The sequence below is a fragment of the Mesoplodon mirus genome (genome assembly GCF_964341445.2).
Source record: "Mesoplodon mirus genome assembly, chromosome: 2".
NCBI lineage: Eukaryota > Metazoa > Chordata > Mammalia > Artiodactyla > Ziphiidae > Mesoplodon > Mesoplodon mirus.
This window is the reverse complement of record NC_138977.1, coordinates 209,066,032-209,088,223: the sequence shown is the minus strand read 5'-3', so window position 1 is coordinate 209,088,223 and position 22,192 is coordinate 209,066,032. Positions and strand designations below refer to the sequence as shown.

The following is a 22,192-nucleotide window of genomic DNA, read 5'->3' as shown; positions in this document are numbered from 1 at the left end:
TTTAAAATGAAATAGATTTTTGAGAATCTAGATTTGGTATCTCTGGTTTTTTGATGAATATCTGTGCTTGTGATATTTAGGAAAAAGCATCCAGTTAAGGATAAGAATAGGGTGAGAAGGAAGAAACAGATATGCCTAATAACCTTTAGAGCACTTTAAACTTTTCAAAGACATTCACATATTAATATTTTTTGAGTACACACACTCTGTAGGAATATAGGGCAGTCATTTTAAGTATAAGACAATGGCGTTTAGAGAAAGTAACAACTTGCCAAAGATCTTGTTACAAGTAAATGAACAGAAACAGGAATTCATATTTTATTCAGACATTACTACTTTAGATAATTCTATAGAACTGCATCCCATCAATATTAAAAATCACCTAGACCAGCCATTTATTACACAATTCTATGGAATGTGTAATATGTTCCATATAACACGACTAATGTGTGGCCGACTTAGAATTTCAAAAAAGGACTTAGACTGAAAGGCAGAAAATCTTCACTCATTATACTGAATTGCTATTGCAAAATTATTCCATATCATTACAGAAGGTTTTAAAAATTAAACTCACAACTGATGTTGCCTTGAAAATCTGGCATTCATCAATGCACAGACTTGCTATTAGCTCAGCTTTGGCTCATTAAACATCTTGAATTTGAAACAAATTGTTTAAGATGCAAACGTGTGAAATCAGTGTATTGATTAAACATGACTCATGACATAAAACAAAACTTTATCTCTCACTCTTCCTTTAAAATGTTTAAGATCAGATATTTCTCTGGCCCTGAGTGAAAATTCCCCAGGTCCATGACTTTTATATTCACTTTTTTGTAAGAGGGAATTCTACTTTAAGTCACAAAGCAATCTCACATCAGAAATTAGGATGTCCAATCCAATTTTAATCAAAAGTTTGAACTTAATTTAGCATTGAAATCTGTCTCTGCCCCCAGTTATAGACTATGTCAACTCAAAACCCACAGTGAGAAAGGGAATTCTTTTCTGCCACTGTCATGACCACTACTCAACTTATACAGATATACTCTGTTGGAATAGAAAGGCCCCAAATCTACTGCATCTGCCTTCAATTAACCTCATTCATCTATGGATAAGCTCCTTGAAGTTAGATGGGTAGAACCAATACCTTCTTTGCTGACATGGCCTGTCCCTATTCCTTACAGAAACATTTGGAAAGATACCCATTTATCTTGCTGTGCTTCCTCAAGCTGATGATCCCAAATAACTTATAATGGACAATTTGGGCGTTCCAATTCATTCTTTTCATTTATACTTTTTAGAGTTGGCCTTTTGAATTCAGTACATCGTGTTCTTTTTAACCTGGGCTAGTACGTCAGAGAACTGTATGGGTTGGTTGAGGATGATCCATTTCAAGACCAATGTATGAAATGACAAGACTAAAAGTATGTTGAATGGTTTCAAGACTATGTGATCTAATAATTTTAAGACTTTGCCATAAAAGGAATATTCTGGAAAATCTCATAAAGTTGAGTTTCCTGGATGTGTAAAGTTTTTCGATAAATTTAGAAAGTTTTCTGCCATAATTTCTTTGAGTATTTCATTTGCTCCTTTCTCTGACTCCTCCTTCTAGTTCTCTTTTACATATATGTCCAGAGAGTTAGTTTCCCACATTTTTCTAAGGCTCTGTTCATTTTTCTTCATTCTTTTTCTCTCTGTTCTTTGAATTGCATAATCTCCATAGATCTGTCTAAAGTTTTTCAATGCTTTCTTTTGTCAGTTGAAATCTACCATTGTGCCCTCTAGTGAATTTTTATTTTAATTATATGTACTTTCCAACTTCAAAATTTCCATTTGGGTCTTTTTTATAATTTCTATCTCTTTTTTTATATTGACTATTTGATAAGATTTTGTCATCATTCCATTTTTTAACTTTAATTACAGTTTCCTTTAATGCTTTGAGCATATTTATAATGACTACTTTTAAGTCTGTTAAATATGACATTTGATTGCTCCCACGGGCAGTTTCCATAATCTGTTGTTTTTGTTGTTCTTTTTTTGTTTGTTTGTTTCTGGTGTATGGATCATACTTTTCTGTCTCTTTGCTTGTCTCTCTCTTTTTTTTTTGGAATTGGACATTTTGGATAATATATTGTAGCAATTCTATGCACTACTCATAGAATTTCCAGCAATTCTATGCACTACTGCTTATTATTATTTCCTTGTTTGTTTAGTGATAGTCTGAATTATTTTAGTGTAAACTATCGGCCCACGCCACCCCTGCTCATAAACACACACACACACACGGTGTGAAGCCTCTGATTTTGCTCCTCAGGGGACATAGACTTGGATATGACCACAGTCAGCCTAGGATGACAGTGATCATGGTAGATCTCTCCTTGGCTGTCTCTTTTCCTGATCACACACAGCTGTTAGCTCCATTAATTCTGGCCAATTACTCTGTTGTTTTCAACAATGCCTTGGGTCATAAATTCCTTTACAGACTAATCCAATCAAATTAGGACTCCTTTGAAGGGACAGTTCCTGAGGTCATGGTTTGATATATGTCCCTCCCAAGAGAGATCATCCCAGCTGGCACTGTCCTTATTTCTTTCCACTGAAATGAGGACAATCACAACTCCCATGCAGCCTTTATCACCAATGAATCTACTGATCTTTTTCCAATTGCCTTTCATCATAATTTGTACTGATTTTCAGAGTGCCGTTAGGCTTGAACTTCTCCATACTTCATTGCAATTGAAATCAGTTCCTTAGGGGTTGGAGATAGGATTGGAGCTCTCTGTTCTCTGGCCTGCCTCTGCCTGTGAGCAAAATATCTGAACCACTGGTCTAGTTCTGGAGGTGGGGACAATGGTTGGCTTTTTTATGAGTGAAATTCCACCTGGAGTTGCTGAACGCTCAGTTGATACAGGGTGGGGAATACTAGCCCCAGATCTCCTCAGATCACCACCTTCACTGAGGAACTCCCACCTTAAGAACCCATTCTTTCTAGTACCTTCACAATTTTTTCTGTAAATCCACAACTGTACTAAAGTAGTTTAATTTTTAAATGTGCTGAAAAAAAATTGCCCAGCCTCAGTGAATTCCCATAAATGACATAAATGAATCTCTTGGACCACCTCTTTAAGTGATCTAGGGAAATGTATCTGGAAGATAGGGAAAAGTAACATTTATATGGAGGAAAAAAAAATCCAAAGCATCTGTATCCTCACCAAGTTTCTGTCTGGATATCCATTCTTTTCTGCTAGGAGGATGACAAACATCTAGGGCTAGAATATTAAGAACACTATTTCAAAATCAACATTAGTCCTTCCCCTTCAACGTTGGTTATGCCCTCTTTCCTCTTTCCTTTGCTTTATCCAGCTCTGTATTTTTATAGGGGCCTACTTGTATTTTGACATTTTAATCTGGTTTTCCACCTGTGGAATAATTTTCACACTCTCATCATGGCTAGAAAGGAGTTAGGAAGGTTTGTAGAAAAGATATTAAACAAATGCTTCTGCAAATTCTGAAACCAGAATTTGTGAGAGAAGAGAGAAACAGCTATTCTGGTCTTCAACAAATAGCATTTGTGGTTTGGGAAGGGAAGAGGACCACAGGTTCCTTTCTTCCATATACAAACCACAACTGGTGGGCGTGTTGCTTTATTAGTAGGGTACAGGTCAGTTTTCTAAGAATAAGTCCTTACTTATGGGTTTTAGAGACATTTTTGGAAGAATATTCCAGGTTTTTTAATGAGTGAACTAAGCTACCATTTAGGACACTCTCTTGTTCATGAAACACTGAAATGTAATGGCTGAGATGGCTTCTTTGCTTGATTTTGCTCCTGTTTTAGATTGTTCTAAGGAATAACTCAGAAGATTATCCTAAAAACACATCTCACAAAAGAGCTTGTGTACAAGAACCTTCCATTAAATATGTTAGAAAAGGTTTAATTATTAATGAGTAAGAGTTACATTGTTATCTTCAAAGTGGCCCCATCACAGATCCAGACATTATATTTTTCAATGAAGTTACCATGGAAGAAACAAAATTTATATTTAGAAGAGGAACTTTTACATTTTGTTATAACAGCTATTATCTTTCTGGCACTCATTTATTGAATGTTGAGTACCTACATGTGCATACAGGAGTATTACTAGTTTTGTGAAGACTGCAAGGGAATCTGAAGACATTTCACCCTTCTAGAAATAAACTGTCTACTTGAAGAGGTTTGGATTTTAAGAAGTACTTTGCAATTTTCAAAGTCATTTTTCCTCCCTAAAATCTCCGTTTGAACTTTATAATAGCAGCAGCAGGAGAGCTGGCTTGGTAGATATTATAGTCATACAATTGAAGAATTCTAGTCTCAGAAAGGTTGTAAAGGTCATTTAATCCAAACCTTTTATTATTTTTTTAAACATCTTTATTGGAGTATAATTGCTTTACAATGGTGTGTTAATTTCTGCTTTATAACAAAGTGAATCATTTATACATATACATATGTTCCCATATCTCTTCCCTCTTGCGTCTCCCTCCCTCCCACCCTCCCTGTCCCACCCCTCTAGGTAGTCACAAGGCACTGAACTGATCTCCCTGTGCTATGCAGCTGCTTCCCACTAGCTATCGGTTTTACATCTGGTAGTGTATATATGTCCATGCCACTGTTTCACTTTGTCCCAGCTTCCCCTTCCCCCTCCCTGTGTCCTCAAGTCCATTCTCTAGTAGGTCTGCGTCTTTATTTCCGTCCTGCCCCTAGGTTCTTATCATACCAATTTTTTTCCATTTTAAAACAGTACCAGATGACAAAATGTTGCAAAAATGAAATTCTTCTATACCTTTTGTTTAGCTGCCACACATATGAACATCTTGTATAACCTCAGTGGAATTTCAAAACTGGGAAATTAAATGTGATATGATACTGTCAACTGATTTTTAGAACTTATTTAAATTTTACCAATTCATCCACTAATGTCCTTTTCCTAGGCTAGGATCCAATCCAGGATCACACCTTCTGTTTCCTTTTTTTAAAAAAAATAATAAATAATAATTATTATTTTGGCTGCGTTGGGTCTTCGTTGCTACGCACGGGCTTTCTCTAGTTGTGGCGAACAGGGGCTACTCTTCTTTAGAGTGCGTGGGCTTCTCATTGAGGTGGCTTCTCATTTTGGAGCATGGGCTCTAGGCGCGCGGGCTTCAGTAGCTGTGGCGTGTGGTCTCAGTAGTTGTGGCTCGTGGGCTCTAGAGCGCAGGCTCAGTAGTTGTGGTGCACGGGCTTAGTTGCTCTCCGCGGCATGTCGGATCTTCCCAGACCAGGGATCGAACCCGTGTCCTCTGCACTGGCAGGCAGATTCTTAACCACTGCGCCACCAGGGAAATCCCACTGTTTCTTTGTTTCTTAAACCTTCTCTAATTAAGGGCAGTTCCTCAGTTTCCTTGTCCTTCTCGATGCTGGTATTTTTTAATTGTACTGGTTCCTTATTTTGAGAATGTTCTCATTCGTAACCCATTCATTTTCAAGCTTAAGCAACCAAACATGGTTCTTCCCTGAGATCTCAAAGAAATTAGTGGCAGAGCACCTTGTACACAAATAAAAGACTGCTAGTTTTATGGAGAGTTCACCCCAAGGTTTCAGAAAGTATGTCTTCCTGCAAGAAGGGTGAGGGTTGACACAAGTAAATTGTATCAACAATTTGTATAATATATGTAAATTATATATATATTAGATTACTGATTTCCTATGGAGTCTTGGGTTTTATGCTAAGCCCTGGGACTATAATAGTGTGCAAAAACCAAAACGGTCCCAAGCCCACAGTTTTAGCTCCTTTTTGAGTCCCCCCAGGACTTTGTAGTGTTTTGAAGGACCTGGAAGTGTATGCCTATGTAAACACAAAGAACATTCAGAACATGGCTAGCAGCAAAGTGCTCTTTCAAATGAGATTATGCAAAAAGACTGGTTTTAGACAGAATGAGTTTTATAGAAGGCGAAGGAAGGGGAGTAAAGCATGGTGACTGATGGAGAAACCCCTAAATACAAATACCATCACCATCATCGGAGAGATGGAGGGACAGGTAGGTAAGTAGGTGGTCGGTGGGTGGGTAGGTAGGTAGATAGATAGGAAGAAGAACTAATATATCTATGTTTATCTGTATTTATAGATATATCTAAGACAGATCAATCTGTTGATCTATCACACACACACACAACCCCACCGCATGTCCTCTAGTAGCCTCCTGGCGTCTCTCCCAGGCCAAGAAACATTGGCTGTGCTCTGGGTTAGATCGAGGTGCCAATTCACAGAGACAAAGGGGTAAAAGTAGGACTCCCTCAATCCCTCTCTTCCCACAGACACTGGTGAGAGTTCTGACAGTTGAGGAAATCTGGGCAACTTGCAAAGAGAACAGAAGGAAGAGAACAAAAGGAGAGCAAAGCAAGAGGCAGCGCGCGGGAGAGGGAGGGTCGGCAGTACTTGCCGGGGGTCTCCGCCAGCAGCCGTGCCCTCTCGGAGTGCGTGCCCCGCCCCTTGTGGCCCCATGCGTGGGCTCCACAGGCGGCCGCGCCCCGGTCTCCGAGACCCCAGCCCGCGTGGTGGCGCCTTGCTCCTCGTCGGGGCCGCCACCTGCTCGTCAACCCCTCCGCCAGCCCCCACCGCGGCCCAACTTGACTGGAGTTGGGGTCCTGAGCGCCTGCCCGCTACAGCCGCCCGGCGGAGAGCCCCGCCCCGCCATCCCAGGTCCGAGACCCCTTTCCGCTCTCGCGATGGGAAAAGTTGGCGCCGGCGGCGGCTCCTCAGCCGGGCTGAGCGCGCTCCTCGCGGGCGCGGGGCTCGCGGTCCTCCAGGTACCGGGTACCTGTGGCGGCGGCTCCTGCTGGCTCCTGTGGTACCGGAATCCCGACCCCGGGGATCCCCTCACCCGTCGCCGCGAGGACGGGCTCCTACCATCCCCTTCCCTTCCCGAGCGGGGCGCCGTGAGCAGGAGCAGATGGAGCGGCAGTAGCCGCCCCTGGGGACTTCGGGAAGCCGGAGCGTAGGCTCCGGAGCGAGGAGAAGAAGAAGCCGCAGACTTCAGGGATGGAGGCGCGGAGGCTGACAGCCAGCCTGGGAGCGGTGGCAGGGACTCCACCACACCAAGGCTGCTCTGTTGTCCTGACCGCCCCAGCCGGTGAGTAGAGAAGTGCTGAGGGGGCGGGTCGAAGAGGTGAAGGGCGAGGGGTGGTGGGCTTTAAAGGGGGCTGGAGAAGCCGGTGTGAGGCTTCTGACTGGGGGAGTGTGCAAAATGGAGCCTCTGCCCACCTCCCTGAGGAACTGTATCACCTCAGAACGTGCCAGCGTCCCTCCCTCAGGGACTTCCATCTTCTGCTCCCAGCACCAACCCTGAAGGAAACTGCCGAGTTAGCACCTAAATCCTACTTCCTGTCACAATGGCCGGTGGAGTCGAAGACCAGGCAAAGAGTAGGATATTATTAAGTATTTGGAGTGAGGGGGTCATAAGGTTAACTTTTAGGGCAGTCCGTCATTCCCTGGAGTGATTTTCCCTTTACTTGCTGCAAGCTTACTGATTTCTCTAGTTAAAGATGACATATTTATAGGCTCGATGAAAGGGGATGAGAACTGACATGGGCAATCATTGCCGTTTAGTGCCATCCTTATTTCTTGGCATTTAGGGGTTGCAAGTTACAGAGAGAGCCTGTATCACCTTCTGAAGGCCCCAGCGTGTGCTTGCGTGTGTGTGTGTGTGTGTGTGTGTGTGTGTGTGTGTGTAGAGCCAGGGCTTTGTAATTTGTGCATTCTTGATTATTCTCCAGTGTGATCCAGTCCTAGAAACATCAATACCCCAGTGATAACAACCCCTGATCTCCACCACTGCCTGACTTTCTGCAGTGAAGAGCATGCACACAACAAAAAATGGACCTTTTCTTATGAGGTGAAAGAGGTTAATAGATTGCAGGAGGCTGACACTTAGGGACAGGGGGTATGTGATGGGCTTCTGCTGGACACAGAAAGGTCAGTACGGGTGAAAGTTGGTAATTTGGGGCCATGCCAGGAGAGGTTTTAGATTTGAGGTAATAAATGGGCACCTCTTCAATCTGTCAAAGCTGTCAACAGTGAACGGGGAAACTCTTATTGGCAGAAATAGTAAAACAACAGCTTTTCTGGTAATGATTAGAGACCATTGAAAAAGTATGTGAAAGTTCTCTAGGCTACCGTAAAGCAGGGATTGAGAAATTACGACCAACAATAGACAAAAAGTAAACACATATATAAATAAGTGGGGATTCAGTCAGGAAACTGAGCGTTTACTCTTTGGAACATGCACAGGTTATCCAGCCCAGCTACTTCTACCATGCCTTCATTTATGAAAGAATCTCCAGAAACCGTCCCAGAGACATAACGTTGAGTTGTGTTCGTTGTTAGCTTTTGAAATAAATGTTTTGAACATTTTAGAATAAATATCTGCTCATTAGTAATTCTGTTGGTACATAGGTATAGATAGTATTGATGCAAATCATGATACCAGCACTCAGTACTGACAGCCCTATCCCAAGAGCATTCACCTGACCTAATGTCTGGCATTGAGGACACCATTTCTGGTTCGTATGTTGTTCATATACAAGTTTACTAAAATAATTGTGGTAGATATTCTCTCCATCAAGCTCCTGGAGACCTTTGCCCTCACTCCCTTGTTTAATAATCGAATCTTTAATATCATTATCACTAAGATTATTCATCCCATTTAAATTTGAATTTCTAAAACTTTTGCACTTCTTCGGTTAGTTCCTTCAGAATTTCTGGCTTTAAAGGGAAGATTCAGACACATCAAAGGACTCTGAAAAAGAAACATATGCTGTTATCTAAGCTGCAGAGTATCCCTTACCTAGTCCTGAAAGATTTTATATAGAATAAGAGAGAGAAAAAATACATCTTTGGCAAAGCAGATGCTTGTTCATTTAAGAAATGACTGAAATGTATTGTCAGATTGTGTGTGTGTGTGTGTGTTACATGCATGCTAATATGTTTGTGCTTACAAGCCAGATAATGACAGTGTGGGTCAAATCATGGATGGGTGGCATGTAGTAGTCCACTAAGGCTACTTATTGTAATAAATAATGGGAGTGGTGACTGTTAATGTTTGAGCACCCAAAATTTGCTAATTAGTGAGCTTTCTTTCTTGTCTGAAGTCTTCCATTTCTTAATGCCAACCCCCAACACACACACCTTTTTTAGTACGTGTGTACATGTCCTCATAAACAGAGCTAATCAATTGCATCTAGCCAAATTTATCTGTCTGAGCATGATGGAGAAAGTAACGTTTAAAGTTATTATTTTTGTCAATTGGAGTATGGGGAATCAGAGGAAACAGATAGAGGTGACTTGAAATAGAAAGCAAGAATGGAGATTTGAATTCTAGTCCTGTTTATTTATCATGTACAATCATCAAGTCGATATAATGATTTGAGTTTGAATTTCTTCATCTGTAAATTGGGGTCCATGCCAGTCGGGATTAGTTGACAGAATCACATATATTGATACAGATAAAAAGGGCATTGTTGTTGTAAAGTCATATACACGTGTGTGTCACTGCCATTACTAACACTTTTTTCTCTCAAATCATTAAGAGGAATAGTTCATCAACCCTAAATCTGAAGACAAAGTCAGAAATTCATAATTTGCCACTTAGATTTCCTCCCCCAGAAAGAGGTGGGACGCAGGCACCACACATCTTTTGGACCTGTCTGATCTTTAGCTAAAAGCCAAGGCTAAGAAAGACTAATGATTATAAAATATATTATAAAAATATTAATTTATGGTAATTATAGGCTATCCATATAACTTGTCAAGAATTCTGAGTGGCTTCTTTGCCTCCCTCTCTCTCCTTTCTGTCTCCTTCCTGCTTGGAGCAGCCATTGGTAGGTGTAATTTTTGCTGTGCACATGATGAGACCTTTCCCTATTCTGTGAGTGTGTGTTTGTGTGTTCAGAGGAATTCCCAAAATTTGAGAGCCATTATTTAAACCCAGGTACTGATATTTGCATCCTTGTCATACAGGACAGCCCTTCTTGATGGAAATGTGTGCAAGATCTGGATCAAATAAGGGAATCCCATGGCATCAGGGATGCTGAGTGCAGATAATTTGTCAGGGGAAGAACATGCTGCTTCTGCACAACTTATTTTATATGTGATCTAATTTTATAGGATGATATTTACTGTCTTGTGTGTGTGTGTGTGTTATTTTTTCTTCCATTGAGTTCCAAAATGGTAACCAGCATTAGCTCATTAATCCCTGTGAGATTCTTATTAGGTAGGTAGTAAGCATTAATATCTCTTTCTCACATTTTTACGCTGAATATGATTGAAATATTTTGTTTTCTCACCCCCGTCTCTTTCTTACTGGCAGTGTTTCTCAAAAACAGTCATCTGCAATATGCTATTTAACTTACATCATTATGATGGTATTAATGCTGCATATATCAAATGCTGCATGACTGTCTGATTGTTTGACATTGCATGTCTTCTCCTTCTGATATTTTTAGACTTGAGATGTAACCACACAACCTTGGTAATTAAGCTAGGTCATTTTTTGTTTTGGGGGTTTGGGGAGTTTTTTTGGTAAAATGCTTTATTGTCATCATTTATTTAATTTTCACAATAATCTTGTGAGGGACACATTCTCACACCCATTACACAGATCAGCAAACAGGTTAAGAAAGGGTAAGTAACTTGGCTAAGGTGTTAGGGAGGGTGAGGAACAGAGCATAATTTGGAACCTGGTTTGATCTGACTCCAAAATCTATCCTTGCCTTACAGATTTTAATGTAGAACTTAGAAATCAGGACCTTTTAAGATTGTAAAATTATTTATCTTGAGTGGATTTCAGAGGAGGTTGAGAAGAGGTAAATCCTGGTTAGGGAAGCTCTACCTACTTGTGAAAAAGGAATGTTTTTAACATGTGCCTGTCATATTTCATTCCTTAGTTCCAAAAGTGACTGCACTGTTCCCCCACTTCATCTTTAGAGAGTCTTAAAATGAACAATTGGGTGATATACTGAGCGTAGGGTCACAAGCAGATTTTGAGATCTGGTCTTGTTTAATACATTTCTGAGTTAACAACAAAATCTGATTTTATTTTGACATTGGCTGTGAAAACTGGGTTTAGTGATCATTTGTGTAAGATCTTTTCACCTGACCTTTTTTCTTTTTTAATAAATTTATTTGTTTTATTTATTTATTTTTGGCTGCATTGGGTCCTTGTTGCTACCCGTGGGCTTTTCTCTAGTTGCAGAGAGCAGGGGCTACTCTTCTTTGCCGTGCACAGGCTTCTCATTGAGGTGGCTTCTCTTGTTGCGGAGCACGGGCTCTAGGTGTGCAGGCTTCAGTAGTTGTGGCATGCAGGCTCAGTAGTTGCTCACAGGCTCTAGAGTGCAGGCTCAGTAGTTGTGGCGCATGGGCTTAGTTGCTCCACAGCATGTGGGATCTTCCTGGACCAGGGCTCGAACCCGTGTTCCCTGCATTGGCAGGCAGATTCTTAACCACTGTTCCACCAGGGAAGCCCTCATCTGACCTTTTAAATTTTAATAGAATTGGCTTTCTTTAGCAAAACTTTAGCAAACTTATATTTTCCTTTTCTGATCAAGGCTCTGGTCCTGATCAAGAATGCAAATGCAGGGCCTCCCTGGTGGCGCAGTGGTTGAGAGTCCGCCTGCCGATGCAGGGGATACGGGTTCGTGCCCCGGTCTGGGAGGATCCCATATGCCGCGGAGCGGCTGGGCCCGTGAGCCATGGCCGCTGGGCCTGCGCATCCGGAGCCTGTGCTCCGCAACGGGAGAGGCCACAACAGTGAGAGGCCCGCATACCGCAAAAAGAAAAAAAAAAAAAAAAAAAAGAATGCAAATGCAGTGTGGCATGAAAGGCAATTTGCTATTGAGGAAAAAAAGCATAAAATGCGGAGGCAGATGGACTTAGGTTTGAATCTCAGATCTCCTTACTAGCTGTCTTTAATATAGGGAGACTGTCTGCTGTCTGCTTTCTGATGACGCATAGATGGTTGTTTCTCTGACTGTGCATCCAGGTCTGACACAGTGTTTTAGTGTCTTCAACTTGAGAGGGTTGAACACTTTGTACTTATAAGTCAAGTTCTGGGGAAATAAAGGTGACACACTCATCTATGCCCTTGACTTGAGGGTGAGCAAATCTTATATTTCACATGATTAGGTGTGTCCTTGTTGTTCATATACATATGTATTTATAGAAATTCCTGAAATTTGAATGCCACTATTTAAATCAGGTACGGGTATTTGCAGTAAGATATAAAGGTGTAGTAGCTTGTATTACATCATCTTTGTGTTGGCAAATATGGAATCTCTAGCTACAAAATGCATAATTTAAGAATAGAAATTAACCCCTTTTTGAAATTGCTAGTACCATCTAGAAAAGATAATTAAATATTGACTCTGGGAATGATTCACATTTTTAGAGTTATGAATAGAGTATAACTGGGCACAAAATACATGGAGTGTCTTCTTTATTTATGATGTTAATAATTGCTAACATTCAGGGAGTACAAACTGTGTGCCAGGGACAAGCCAGCAACCTTATATAAATTATCTTATCGACTTTTAATTCCACAGATATTTGCTGAGTGCCTAATTTGTTCCAGGCACTGATCAAAAGGTGTGTGTGAAGTGGTACAAAAAGTTATGAACATTCCTATGAGGCAGTAGAAGATCCTTGTCGTCTGATGACAAAACTGCTAAAGAAGTAAAGGTGAGATGGGAACCTTCTGGCTGGGATGGTTGTGAAGGCTCATGGCAAGGGTGATGCTTGCATTGGACCATGAATAGTAGTGAGAACTTTAAAAGGGGAGTTTTGAGATGACTCTAAGTACATGGTAGGCAAAAGAACTTGCAAGAGCAAGTGTGGAGAGGAAAGAGGTTACAATTTCTTAATCTGTGACCTCAATTTTGAATGATTATAGATATATTGCATGCCCAATGAGAAACTGAAAATCTATGCCAAGAAAAAAATCTGTGCCATCCCTTAAAGATTTGATTGCCCTTATTTGCACCTTTAAATCTCATCTTGGATGTTGTAGCTTTTTTTCTATTATGACTTCTTTCTCAAACACAGTTTTCAAAAAAAAAATTTATAGACTGTCATTTATTTAGTAAACTCTGTCAGAGACATCCTCAGCCAGGCTGCCCAGACTGCCACGTTGCTTTATGTCTTTAAATTTATATGCAAATTCTGTGACCTGCCTTTTTGTGTATCTTAATTATTGTCCTATACCTCTAGGAAGTATGGAGACTACACCTTTGTCTCCAGAGGGGAAATTGGACAAAGAGCATCCCTGCAGTGGCCAAAGGTGATGGCCTGAAAGAAGTGTGAGGAGGAGCCAGACTCCTCAGAATATAATGGTTTCTGCAGGGGGGCGGTGCTCTAATCAGATCAGATGGATGCAATAGTTATAACCTTGGCGAGAAACAGAGGTGAAACCCTGCTGTTCAACGTTTACAGTGAAAGAACAGAGCTTATTTTAAAGTGTTGGTAGGGCTAAAAGGACCTGAATGCTCTGACATGAACTTTTACATGTACATAAAAGGTCTCATATCTGTCTGCTGAGATCTGCTGAATGTTTTTATACTACTTAAATCAGTAATGTACCTTTGCACTGTTCGAAATGACTCACTTTTGAAGAATTTTGTCATGTTACTTCAGTTTTATTTTTATCATAGTCCTAAGAGATTAGAAGGACAGATATGATTATTACCTACTTTTTGTGGGAGATGAGACAGGCACCACTGGATTACCTGTGTGATTTACACTTCAGTTGTTGGAGGAAGAGGGGCTAAACCTTAGGACACAGCATTCCACTGATCCCTGGACTTGCTCAGGCTTTTTCTGCTGTGGGTTTGAGACAGAATTTATGTTTTGGCTGAAGCCTGCACTCCTGTCCATCAGGGACCTCGGTGGTTGGGGAAAAGCATGGAGATTGGGCACAGGAGAACCTATACAAATTACATGTGCTGAGCTTTAGAGCAAGTTGCTTGGTCCAGGTTGATTTGTGGGTCATTATTAGCCTTTAAAAAGGGCATATACCCTGAGAAAATCATAATTCAGGAAGAGTCATGTACCACAATGTTCATTGCAGCTCTATTTACAGTAGCCAGGACATGGAAGCAACCTAAGTGTCCATCAACAGATGAATGGATAAAAAAGATGTGGCACATATATACAATGGAATATTACTCAGCCATAAAAAGGAATGAAATTGAGCTATTTGTAGTGAGGTGGATGGACCTAGAGTCTGTCATACAGAGTGAAGTAAGTCAGAAAGAGAAAAACAAATACCATATGCTAACACATATATATGGAATCTAAAAAAAATAATGGTTCTGAAGAACCTAGGGGCAGGACAGGAATAAAGATGCAGAAGTAGAGAATGGACTTGAGGACACGGGAAGGGGGAAGGGGAAGCTGGGATGAAGTAAGAGAGTAACATTGACATATATACACTACCAAATGTAAAATAGCTAGTGGGAAGCAGCCGCACAGCATGGGGAGATCAGCTTAGTGCTTTGTGATCACCTAGACAGGTGGGAAAAGGAGGGTGGAAGGGAGACGCAAGAGGAAGGAAATATATATATATATATATGTGTGTGTGTATATATATATATATATCTGATTCACTTTGTTATACAGCAGAAATTAACACACCATTGTAAAGCAATTATACTCCAATAAAGATGTTAAAAAAAAGTGACCATGCACAGCATTGCCAAGATTTACTGCAAGTGAGGTGCCATTGCCTGTTGATACAAAGGTTATTTTAAGTGCCCACCATTGTAAATGACTCATCAGTGCCTTCTTTTGCACTTGTATCTAATTGAGACAGGGTGGGGGGGTGGGGGGAGAGTTTACAGACAAAGCAGAGAGGAGTTTGCTGAACACTGACAACTGTGCTCCACCCAGATGTGCTATCTACATGATAACAGAAGCTGACTTTTTTTTTTTTTTGCGGTATGCGGGCCTCTCACTGTTGTGGCCTCTCCCGTTGCGGAGCACAGGCTCCGGATGCGCAGGCCCAGCGGCCATGGCTCACGGGCCCAGCCGCTCCGCGGCATATGGGATCCTCCCAGACCGGGGCACGAACCCGTATCCCCTGCATCGGCAGGCGGACTCTCAACCACTGCGCCACCAGGGAGGCCCGAAGCTGACTTTTAACAATAATAAAAATCGCTGTATCTTTTAAGTAATTCTCTGTAAGCACATTGCAGAATATCACTACATTATTTAATTGAGACCTCACAACAACCTTGTGAAGTAGGTATTATCTCTGTTCTAATACTGTGGAAAGCCGAGGCTCAGAGGAGTTAAGAAAGCTGCCCTAAATTACCTGACCAGTGACATATCTGGGATTTGAGTTATGTTCTAACTTTGACACTAAAGTTCTTTCTACTGGATCACGCCGCCCCTGTGTATGGGTTTATTTTGGGGTTCCTTAGAGAATTTATAAGTCAGTTCAGAGTGATGGTAGGGAGAAGTCTTGGCATGAGAGGAAAAATCTTAAGTGTGCCCCTTTCCAAGTCACCCTGTTCTCAGGTCCCTGGCCCGTTTTATTCCTTTCATGACCTCTGGTTATCCCTGCGAATGACTCCCACAGCATCACTAATGTGTATTGTCTCCAGCTTGTTATCCTGGAAGATGTGTGGAAGCTGCCACTTGCTTTCTCCCTGCTGGCTGCTGACCCTAGAGAGGCAGCATGGACACCATGGACACTTGCCTTAAGATAGGGCTACTGAGACATGTTATCAGGTATTTGGTGAACAATATTGAGTTAGCCAAGAAGTTCGTTCAGGCTTTTCCCAGAGCCAAAGGTTTGAGGGTTCTGGTCACCTTCCCTAACTAGAATGATGGAGGATGTGGGAACCCAAACTCATGGTCCATCTGATTCAGGGCTTGCCTATTTGGAAAGTAAAAGGTCTTTGGTTTAGTCCTTCACTTCCTACCACTCTCAATTAGAATTATGAAAAGGGCATTTGTCACCCGGACTTGGAAGTTCTGCCTCTAATCTCCACCTGACCTGCCCTGTATTTTGCCCAGTGGGTCAAGGGATTTTGAACTGGGCTCTCTTACTGACAACAAAACTACCTTCAGGTAAGATCCTGAGGCCCCTGCTTTTAAGTGACTATCCTTTACCCTTTGAATTGTCTTTGTAACATTCTTGGTAAACAATTGACCATATAATTGTAGGTCTATTTATGAACTTCCTATATTGTTAAAATTATCATTGTTTTTCTTAGAGAAAACACACCATCTCGAGTCCTATTATTTTATAGGAAATCTTAGTTTCATATAATAAATAAACAAACATATAAAGTTTTATTGGAACACAACCCCATTCATTCATTTTTACGTATCATCTGTTTTTGTGATACATGATGCAACAGCAGAGTTGAGTAGTTGTATTGGTTTGGCCAAAAAGTTTGTTCGGGATTTTCCGTACGGAAAACAGAGACCATATTTTCTATCTGACCCTTTACAAGAAAAGTTTGCTGACCACTGGTCTAGATCATGGGGAGGAGATTTTTAACCATTCCTTTCATATTTGTCTATGCTGTTTTAAAATTTTTTGCCATGTGTATGTATTCCTTTTGTGATAAAGCTATTAAAACATTTTAAATGATTGTGCTACATACTAAAATGTAGCCTTTGCCCTTGAGGTTGCATGTACTGGTGGGAATAGACAGCTACACAAACAGAAAAATTACAGTTTAGAGTGATAAGTGCATAATAAGCATAATAAGAATCGTGAAAAGTACTATGAGGACAAAAATGGGTGGGAAGCCAACTAATAATCCTGGGAGAAGGAAGGAATGATTTTATAAGAAATTGGTATTTGAGCTGGCCTTTATTAATCCAGGATTAGGAATTTGCAAAGCCAGGGATGATTGGGAAGAGGAGAGGCTATCTATACCCAGTTTTCCCTCTTTTTTATGAGAATTAGGTCCACCTTAGTGGTTCTTAGTACATGTAACAATACGTGATCGATCATTCTTCCTTTAGACTCTCCTCCATCTCCATGCCATTTGGGACCCAGACTAACAGTCTTTAAATATCATGTTTGATTTCCTTTTTCCTTTTAAGCATCGTGTCTCTGAGTAGACCAAAGTATCTGAGCTCCCAAACAGATAAAGAGTCGCTTTAAATCTTAAACATTTGCTCTCTCATCTCTTCACAGCAGAATGTCACTAGCATGGTTGTGACAGTTTCTGCTTGATATTTGTGATATTGCTGCTTCTGCACAAGATGGAAATGGGTGATCCTGTCATCTTCTTGGGCCTGTGGCCTGAATCAGTGTGGCTCTTGGGGTGATTATGACAAGTCGGTTGTCATTTTCTGTTAGTGCGATGTCGCTTCCCTAGGTGGTGTGACAGTATGTGAAAGAGGGAATGACATCGCCGTATCCACAGTCACCTTGATATATACGTGTAAATGTGAGGGATGGTGTACCTAAATTAGGTCAGTGCATAGCTCATGATTGTAATCTCAACAGTTTTCTCAAAGCTGCTCCCAGAGAAAAAAATTAACTCATAGAGGACTTTACATTTTTTTTCCCAAAGACTCCTGTCCATCTCTTCTTCCTACTATGGATATTTTAGTTTTTTAAAGGTAACTGTACATTAAAAAGTATCATCACTGCGCTGCTTATAGGATTTTCACAAATGAACACACACACGAGTGTAGCCAGCACTCACGTCACTGCAGTGTTCCAGAGGCCCCGCTAATACCCTTCATAGTCAGTTCCCTCCCCTAGGATAACCTTTGATATGACTTCAAATAGCATAGGATGGTTTTAATTGCTTTTATACTTCATATAAAGCTTATATAAGTGGAATTCAATTCTATGTCCTTTTTTATATCTGGCTTTTTAATTCAGCATTATGTTTTTTAATTTCTTCCAAATTGTTTTTATTTGTGAATTATTTGAACTCTGTAATTTGAGATTTATACTCATATGTGTCTTTTTGATGAACATATAAAAAATAAAATGGGGGAGCCATTCAGAATCCTCTGCCCCCCACCCCCCCACAGTAAACCAGCAGTCAGTCCTCTCTACCAACAAGTGTCCTAGGGATACTATGAAGTGAGAGGTTTGTTTATTTAATTTGTAAGGAATTAATGAATGAGAAATGAAGCCTGCCCCTTCATTACTGATTTTCTTCTCTCACGTCTTGCCTCCTCAGAGTTATCCTTCATTTAAGCATCTCAGGAGAGAACTTAAGATTGGAATGGGGTCTTGATGTGGGAGACTGAGAGGGTATAAGAAATGGTGTATAAAGAGCATAGAGAGTATGTGACTGTTCGTGATTTGACCAATGCCTCAGAGCACTGACTTTTAATGCTCCATTCCCTCTGGAAGTTATGAATGTGGCTAGTGGAAAAACGTAATTAAGAAACCAGCCTGACTGTAGAAAACACAACTTTTGATTGAATTTGGTGGGTTTCTATTAATAGCAATATTCAACTAAAAGTATCAGGGCTATTTAGGTAATGGCAGGGACTTTCTTTCACTGATGGATTATCTGAGGAGGTATTATTTTCTATTTCAGAATGTATGGTAAGGTTGTTCCAAGAGTTGGCACCTCTGTATCCCCAGCGTCTCTGTCTACTGAGCCCCTTGCCAATCTAGTATGTGTAGTTGGCTTCCAGCTCAAGTTCATTTCTTCTAAAAAACTGCTGTTTTAGACTCTTGGTGTTACAGACTTCATGTTGCTGACTTCAGAGCTTCACTGAAAACATCTCTGGAATTGCTAATTCATAAGGGCTGGCTGAGTTCATTCCTACCATAGTGGCTGCTTGTGTGATACATATTCATTCTCTGTATAGATGTAGATATAGCTCTATCTCTATCTCCAAAGGCTCTGTTTGGAAAGGCTTGGCTCTACCAATTTTACCTAATCTCTGGGTTTTGGGTTCCTCATGGTTTATGAGAAGGTAACATGGAGACCAAACCTTAGAGATGTCAACTCGCTTCCTTGAGAAGGGCAGTTACTTTTGTGGAAAGTGATCATAGAAATCAGTAAAATTATATGAGGGAGACTAAAACGCCTCATTATAGTAGAGTCAGGATTATCCTGTTTATGAGCTCAATTAATTATTAAAGGCTAAGACGTTTAGAGAAAATTTTAACAGCATTCTATTAAGGTCAAAGTGGCTAAGATTCAAGTTTAAATGGTTTTAGCGATTGCATTATTTCAAGAAGTCTCTTCCATTTGGGGAGGTAATCTAAGATGTGAAGTGGAGAGACCTGGGCTAAGGGTCAGAAGACTTACGTCAGATTCATCCTCTGCTATACACTGGCTCTGAGGTCTCAAATATGGCACTTACATTCCACAAATAAGGAGATAAAAATACCATTTCCCGAGTCAGCTTCCCATAAGCTATGAGAGCATCCGACGGTGTGAGGGCCTGACTCACTGTAGATGTCCAGTGAACTTTTGGTTCAATTATATATGTCCATCTTCTCAAAGAGAGTTTGTTCAAGAAGTTTCTATGAGCCAGGAAGTTTCATGAGATGCTAATGGTCATGATTTGTGAGCATTGGTCCAGGATATTCTTTTTAGGTAGGGGGAAGATCATCAGTCTTCTGATCTAGAAGATTGGAGTTTTAGTTCTGATTTGTCCTTCATTTGTTGTGAAATTTTGGGGCAAGTCACATAACCTTCCCTGAGCATTCAGTTTCCTCCCCTGGGCTATAAGAATAATGCCTTGGACAATTTACTGCAATTTCTCTGTGTATTTCCTTATCTGAAAGTAAGCACAGTGATAGTAGCCACCTCAGAAGATCTTCAAGAGACTAACATGATTCAACACCTGGAAATGCTCTAGCAGAGTGCCTGTTGCATGATGTGTGCTCAATAAACGTTAACTGGAATGATTTTCACTTCTTCCTAGAACTCACTTGAATGAAATCACCAACCATGGAAATTGGAATGCTGAGTATGCTGTTAATACAGTGTTAATGCCATGATAGTTACCTGAAAAAAAAAGAAAAGAAAAGAAAAAGAAAAAAAATGAAAACCTGTCTACCTGTCTAATGCTCCCAGTTTTACTTTACTGGAATTTTCTCCTTCTCTTTCTCCCTCTCTCTGTCTGTCTCTCTCTTTTTTTCTCACCATGATGTCCATTTGTGGTAGAGCGGCAACAACAGCGATAACAACAACTACAGTCGGGGGCCAAACTGCCAGAAACCAAGGATGAGAAAGACTCCCCCTCCTTGCCCAGTCCTCTTCTGTGCCGCTGGGTTTTCTCTGGCAGGAATGCTTCACTTATTTCCTCAAGAGCTGTAGAGCTGGGAGCACAGCAGTTTTCCTAGAACCAGAGGCAGTAGACGTCTGCTTCCCTTGCGGCTCATGTTCTCACTCAGCAACCAAGCATGTCTTTATCCCGGCGGAAGTTCAGACGGCCTTTCCCTTCCTGTCTTAGCAGCTGCTGCCCCAGCCTCAGACCCAGTCATGACAAGTATGGCTGCTGCGTGGAGCACGTCTTCTGAGCCCCTCAGAAAATTCAGAGAGCCTCTCAGAGAATAAAGCTTTGGATTGGACTGTGGCTTCGGCCGTGACTCTTTTTCCTAGCAAACTGTGGTGCTGGATGAAAGAAGGTGTAAACTGTAATCCAGTCACAAAGGCCAAAGGTTGAGGAAGAAATTGCCATTTCTCCTTCCTGCTTGCACTCAAGAGTCTGTCTCCCGAATCCTTGTTAGAGTTATTGGTATCCTGGCTTTATACATACACCCTGGTATTTGAGTGCATATACTGGTGCTCACAGCATTGGTTTGAAGTTAGTGGTTCTGTCACCACTCTAGCTGTATGACTTGGACATTCAGTTAATCTCTGTGAGTCTCAACCTTCTCACCTGTATGATGGGAGTAGTCATGTCTGTCCTGCTTACCTGGTCAAATAAAATCTCAGCTTTGTAACTCTGAAACCTTAGGGTCCCATACCTGGGTAGGAAGCTTGCCTGTTATTTAACACAGCTTTTGTCTGCTGCATGTGACCATCCCCTCACCAGCCTCCTGCACAGATGATCCTCCAGCTTCAGACTGAGGTCTGACTGGTGGGGGAGCTGCCCTCCTCAGGAGCTCTGACTGGGAAAGTTGTGCCAGGCTGAAATCTGAACCCTCCAATAACTTTTACCTGCTGGTTTCTGTTTCATCTCTGGATCCAACAGTACATTTAATCTCAAAGTCTTTATATTGAAGACCAGTGTAAAAAAATACAGTCAATTTTTTTAAACTGGGTATCAAGTCATTTTTTCAGTTCCTTTGCCTGCTCTGCCCTTGAGATTCTGATCTGGATTGACTACGTGGAACAGAACATGGTACCCAGTGTTCCTGAACATTCTCAAGGGTCCTTGTGGCATCGGTTATAAAATTTTTCCTGATGATCCCTAGAAGAAAGTGTGATTATTACTAATGATAGGTGTCCCCACACATAGTGGGTCTACTCAAATCCTAGAGCCATAATTGTAAAAGCACGTTTCTTAACATGTTTTAAATTATTTTAACTTGGAAATAATTTCCCCCTCTATTACCTTGGATTATTTTTTATTCTGAAAAATAATAAAGATGAATTAAATTTAATAAAAGACCTAGAAAAAAAATCTAAAGAATAAAATGAAAGTTATTTGTAACCCATCTATTTGTAAAAAAATAAAATATTTTTATACCTTACAGTACCTTGGTCATGTTTCCACATATATGATTGTATATTTATGTGTAATTGTTGAAATTATGTAACATGTGGTTATGTGGCTCTGCATTTTGTTTTGCTGTCTTATTGAACATTGTATTGTCTTACCCCGTGTCGTCATCAATTATTTATAAGTATCATCATAATGGTTGCATCATAATATTCTATTGAATGAATGCACTGTAATTTACTCAATGAACCCTCTGTTGTAATCCCTAATTTGTAGCCAATTTCCAGGAGCTTCAGGGCTATTCTTTGAGAAATGGAAATAAGGGAGAAGGCAACACCTCTGGATTCCCACAGCAGGATTTTATTTTCCAAGTGCTGGAGTAATCCCTTCACTCCTCTCTTCCTACGTAGGCAGAGTTAACAGGACATATAGATCAGATCCTGTCAGAGCTGGAAAGCTAAAAAAACAGGTTGATTTGTGCATATGTATTAGTGTGTTGTATCCTCACTTCACAA

At 40.8% G+C, this 22,192-nt stretch overlaps 1 long non-coding RNA gene across 1 annotated transcript; it reads left to right on the top strand.

The window, feature by feature from the left end:
• The first annotated feature begins 6,765 nt into the window (after window positions 1–6,765).
• LOC309798779 lies at window positions 6,766–21,622 on the top strand. Its single transcript, XR_014293233.1, has 3 exons — window positions 6,766–7,140; window positions 12,605–12,740; window positions 19,932–21,622. It is a non-coding gene; the product is annotated as an uncharacterized lncRNA (long non-coding RNA).
• The last annotated feature ends 570 nt before the right edge of the window (window positions 21,623–22,192 follow it).